Below are 6000 nucleotides of genomic sequence, written 5' to 3' on the forward strand. Positions count from 1 at the left end.
TGCATTCATAAACTCTATAGCTGGTTGGCGCAACTAAAGCGAGGGTCTAGATAAGTTCAAATCTTTATAAACTTGTTCAGGCTCAAAACAAATATTTTTAAAAAGATCTGAACTTTCTAGGCTATGACTATTCCAATGCTATTGCTTGTGTGTATTCGAAGTGGATGTTTTTTCTAGCCCCTCCTTCCCCCCAATTTTTCGTTCCTAGATCCACCCTGCTGAACAAGATACAGAAATAGTTACAACAATAATAATAGGTATATCATGTATAGGTATTCCAAAAAAATTTAAAACACCCATTCTTACGGCCCCTCTATGATGTAGCACCACCCGTAGAGGGGTGTTTGTTTCTGGTAAACTCTGTATAATGATTTGCATAGTTTGTATACACATTATACAGGGCGAATCCCATTCTCAGTGGTCGCTAAGGTCCTCGTGACCCATTCATTAGAAAATATTTTTTTTTTTTGTTAGCTTATTGTGCAATATTGTAGAATTTCCAATTTTTTTAAAATGTTTTATTGCAATATCAGCTTATAACTAAAATTTACAATTATTCACCTTTTTTATACACCTAATTCCTAATATTCCACTTAAGTATATTACTATTATTACTCATTATTATATTTCATGTACTCACATACTAATATACAACTCTACAAGTAATATGTTTATTATTTTTATCTATTATTTGTGTTTAAACTAAAGAGTTTCTTTCTTTCCTAATATATTTAATGGAAACGTTTCGTTAGGGTAGGCAATTGCAATTTTGTTGTTTTCTTTTGGGATACACTTTAGTTTGCGCTATTTCATAATATTAGACAATAATTGAAATGTTTTATTTTTCCCAAAGCGCTATCAATCCGAGAATAATTTGCTCAAAATGTTGACTTGTCGATGGCCACTTTTGAATAATTACTTTTAAAGTCATTAACATTTTAAGTTTAACTTAACCTGACCCTAAAAGGGAGAAACGATGGAGTGAAGTATCATTTATATTTCACTCAATCTTTCAAACTTGACTATACTCTAAAAACATCTATAGCGTTTCTGGAAGGCATTTTTCTGTATTCTCACTGTGAACAAAACACAAACATCCATGTCGATTGCATGTTTGTTTATTTATTATTTGAAGTTGAATTATTGCAAATAACATTAAAAAAAAAAAAAAAAAAATACCCCAGAAATATACTTAAGGAAACCATTGAGATAATGTAAACGGAATAATTTAATAAGGTAAGCGGCTTTTTTTTTATTAGTATTTCCATAATGCAATGCATTAGACCATGAATAGGTAAATTGACTTTTTATTAAAATTATTATACAATATTATTATTTATACTATAAACTATTGGCACGGTAGTACATAATATTTTGTTTATGATATTATCACAAACAAAATATAACATGATATGTGTGGATTTAAACTTAGTATTAGCATAACACGTGCTAATATAAGGATTTAAATAAATTACACATTTTTAATAATTAATATTCGATTTTCGTTTGTTTTGAACAAATACCTGGATTTTGTTAAAAAAAAAATTTTAAAAACAGGTACTAATTTTATTCAAAGAACGATATAAATGCTTAACGTCAATATTTACATTTGTGTTTGTTCTGTTGTGTGTAACTATAACAAAACGTCAACTTGTTTATCATTATAAACCGATAGCAGTAATAACAGAAACTTGATAGCAGAAACTTGTAATGGTATAATGGCATGCGCAAATTAATTAGACAAATTCAATGATAATGAATAAATTATAACGGCCACTAAACAAAGAGTGTGTTTAAAAATATCGTCGAAGACAATTACTATTATAAACTATTTAATTATACTACTATTATACGAGTATGTCTTTTTTTTAAAGATACAACTTTATCCCATTGATATTCTGATAGTGTCCATTACAACGACCTAGCACACTTTGTTTTTATAATAGGTATTACCTCTGCAATGTTGTTCTTGTATATTATATTTCATTTAACGACCGACCGTAGTACAGGTTTGGGTTGTACAATGTACACACAATAGGTATAATAACGACTATACAATTTTCGGCAATTAAACAAACATTGAAAAATAATTAAGTAAATTAAAGGCAACTAATTATTCTATATAGTAATAATCGGGAATTTTATTACACACTGACTTATGATAATCAAAAACCACTAACGAGCGTATTGCCTAAGTATGAACCATCGCAGGAAATATAGTATTGATATTTTTTTCATGCTCATTACTCGATATATTTGCAATCTTTTGATTATTATTAAATTTGAAATTAATATTTTTGAAACATTTTTAGTTGTACAAAAATACAGAGAAATCCTTTTAACAAACCACTCAGTATGTCTTGAAATAATTGCGTTTTTAAAGTTTTTCTATTGAAGAAAAAGATTTTTTTATGTAATTGTAAAACCACTAAATAATATGTACCTATTTATTAGGATTTTCAAAAGCGTTATTGACTTTTGAAGTTATTTATTTGATTAGGTTTTTGAAAGACTATGATCATTTTCTGTAAATGTTAACTTGTCAATTACCCGTTTTGAATAATTACTTTTAAGGCAATTATTGTAATTAAATTTTGGATGTTACTAAAGTGCCTTTCATCCTAAACGACTTTAACAACATTAAAAATAAATACTCAAAACTGGTTGTCAATCAGTCAAACATTTTTTAAGCAAATCGTTCTTACTATATAATTTACAATACACTTTCCCATTTAAGTTTCTAAATTTACAGTGCTTTGAAAATTATTAAAAAAACAAAAATTACTAAACAATAATATAATTTTTTATTTATGAAAAACTAAAAACTTGCAACTATTTTTTGGGAGAAAAAGTGTCTTGCGTTAAATGAACCAAGCTGTATACCTTTATTTCTGGACAACAATTTTCTAGGTTTATGTCCATACGGTTATTGTAAACAGCAAAATCTCTTATTTCTTTGTTCTCACCTATGCGACCAGCACATGGCTGATTGGCCTCAAGGTATTAGTTTCCTAGTTCATAATTTCATGGAAATTCGCAAGAATTGCCTATGAGCCATGACCGGAAATAGAATATTACTACAGAAGTATACCTAATAATATTTCAACTATACACACAGCAATAACAATCGTAGTAGTTTTCTCATAAATCAATCTATTAAATAAACTGCGTTCAATAATTATTACTATTTTACCGGTTTGAACAGTTTGACGGCCAAATCGTCCACGGTTTGTACTGAACTCGACCGAATCGTTAACTTTTAATAATTACATTTGGTCGAGGTGAGGGATAACCTACAAGTTGAGGTGTGTTCCAGAGATTGGCAATGTTTTAGCGTGTTAAGGAAATCAAAACGGTCATATTCGATTATAATGATGATAATTATATAATTTCATAGTTCATCTTGACATCTGTCTTGAGACCATTTCGCTTGACCAACCGTGAAGATCAAGGTAATATCAAGTAGGTATCTGTTATTAAAGACATTGGGTTATATATTATACTATTATGTTTGTCTATTACACGCAGAAATTAATAACTGTTTACAATTGTGTAAGATGTGTAATTGGCTAGGTAAATTTGTTTTTTAAATTTTATTTGAGCTCTTATGAACAATATAATTAATTATATTGACATGAAAACGTAATACCGTATAACAACTAATTGGTTGAACTATATTTTTTAAGTTGATTTCAAGTCCTAAATCTATTTAAGATTACGGGATATCAGACCTGCTACTTAATTGTACCAACGAAAAAAGGAAAACATAAATACTACAAAAGACTTGTTATTGCATTTCTCGGAACTTCGGTACACAGAATTATATAGTAAAAAAAAATTAATGTTACTTTAATTGAAAACCGGAAGAGTTGGAATGCGGATTGACTACTCACAAATTATATACATTATAAAAACAATAATTATATAATGCTACACTACTGCTGCTTAAGGTCGAATGACTGATAAACCGCAGCTGATGTGCTTCGCAACAAGATTGTGCGTCGGTATGATTACGAAATAGATAGATGAGTACAGCCCATCTAAAAATAGGTAAACAAATTTTTCTAAAAATTCAAAAAAATCTACAAAAGTTGATAAAGTTCAAGCATATACTAAAAACGACAAAAATTCGAATATTGTACTATAACATAAATACAAATGTTTTCAAAAAGAAACCTTACAAAACTGCAATTGTTTTAAGAGTAAACTAGTGTAGGGCGTTTTAAGAATCATCATAAATCTTACTTATACTTGGCGTTTTGGAGTTTTCAAATTTATTTGAACACAGATATGAGTCAAGGAAATTTACCTAAAATCGTCCTCGCGGTTATCCATTAGGGTGATTGGTGTAATTATTAATATGTTATGATTAAAAACACATTTCAGGCACCTGAAAAACACCCATCATTACATTTATAAAATCTAGACAAAAAAACTTCTCATACGGCTAAAAACAAAATATCAATGTTGAGAAAATGTTTGTAATATTTGTTTTTTCGAGTTTCGAAAATATTAATTATAACTATTTTGTTTTTATCACCGAGGTATTTCGCAAGTTTTAACAGTATCCAACATAATAGTTTTTGAAAATATGTAAATTTGTTTTTAATAAATGCATTTTGTTTTTAACTTTTTTTTTAACATTTAATCTTATAGCGTAATATGATTTAAAAATATAAACAAAATTTGTAAAACATTAATAACTATACGCCGTAGGCATTCTTAATTAAATAGAATGTACAACAACAAAACAAATTTTCTGAAATATGTAATAATTTAAATGTACTAATCCATAAGAAGTGCTAAATATTGATATTTTTGGATTTAAGTTTTATAAAGTCACGTGTATGCAAGTTAAAGAAAAAGAAATTGGGGCGTTTTCTTGATTTTAAAAAGGGAAGGGGTGACATTTTTTTAATTTTTGGTGAATAAGTGTTTTACCTAACTTAGTTTTTAATTTAAAAATACCTACATGAAAGAAGACTGTTGTTATTTTAATTCGTTCACTATTATTATGGAAAGTTGAATACTATTTTCCTTAAAATAAGTCGGTATTTTATTTGATGTTTATCATTAATTACTATTAAATTAATAAAGTACTCTTGTTTTTTTTTCTTTTTTAATGTATGTACTGTTATTAATCACTACTGATAGTTGAAACTTATGTTCCTCGAGAAAGATGTTAATACTTAATATGTTATTTTTAGTATTTTAGTAAAGTAATTTAGATTTCATTTTATACATTATTATTTGATGTGTTTAATAATACTTGAATATTGATTTGAAATAAAACATTTAAACTAAGGACAAAAAACAGATTTCGACCGAACTTGACAACTGTTGTGAACAGGCAAAATTTGGTCAATTGTACAAATCGCAACCATACATGAAGAAATCAGTTCAGCGACTTAGAAGGTCCATATGCAAAAGAAAAACATTATTGGAAAAGCAATACCTTCCTAGCTACTCACTAATTTTGTTAACCTTTTTTATTTATTTTTTTTACAAATGATCACAGCTATTTTGGATGTATGAAGTCATATTTGAATACAAGCTTTTTTTTTTTACAAACAATTTTGGAATATCGCCCTTAAACATTTTATAGATGCATATTAACCTGCTGCTGTTGACGGTCGTGCCGAGTATTTTTTCAAATTAAACCAGACAAAAACTTACATAAAATGGTGATTTTCGATTACGCCAAAAGACGGCTCAACTGCAGTCCGGGGGCGGTGTCGTCCGAGATTCAAATCTTGCAGCCCTTTCGGGGGGGTGGCTATGTGACCTAGCGGGCATTTCGGTTTGGGGTTTTCATCGATGCTCGTGTGCAGAGGACAAAAATCGAACCGGACCAAACGAAACGCAACACAAAATACACACAAGAACCAAAACGAAAACGAATCTCGACAAAACCACCGAAAATAAATAACTAATCGAAAAAACGCGGCAAATGCGTTTGACGCCTTGCTCGAACGTCTACTGCGACAATATTGAACCCTG

General features: G+C 28.9%; 1 protein-coding gene across 3 annotated transcripts in view; it reads right to left on the bottom strand.

Moving 5' to 3' along the window:
• The window catches only part of LOC126842581 (diuretic hormone receptor-like), a 34022-nt gene extending 28022 nt beyond the window's left edge, over positions 1 to 6000 (bottom strand). For 2 of the 3 annotated variants that reach the window (XM_050579623.1, XM_050579630.1), the window contains exon 1: positions 5677 to 6000. The gene's annotated coding sequence lies outside the window, so the exon portion shown is untranslated. Of the gene's footprint in view, positions 1 to 4309; positions 4329 to 5676 lie in introns of those variants that run through there. The other variant, XM_050579638.1, reaches the window with a different exon arrangement.

Source organism: Adelges cooleyi, unplaced genomic scaffold, assembly GCF_023614345.1.
Source record: "Adelges cooleyi isolate 19-005CV unplaced genomic scaffold, UGA_ACOO_1.1 ACOO_flye_CR_arks_rails_tigmint_CR_PRNA_108, whole genome shotgun sequence".
In the NCBI taxonomy this organism is placed as follows: Eukaryota; Metazoa; Arthropoda; class Insecta; order Hemiptera; family Adelgidae; genus Adelges; species Adelges cooleyi.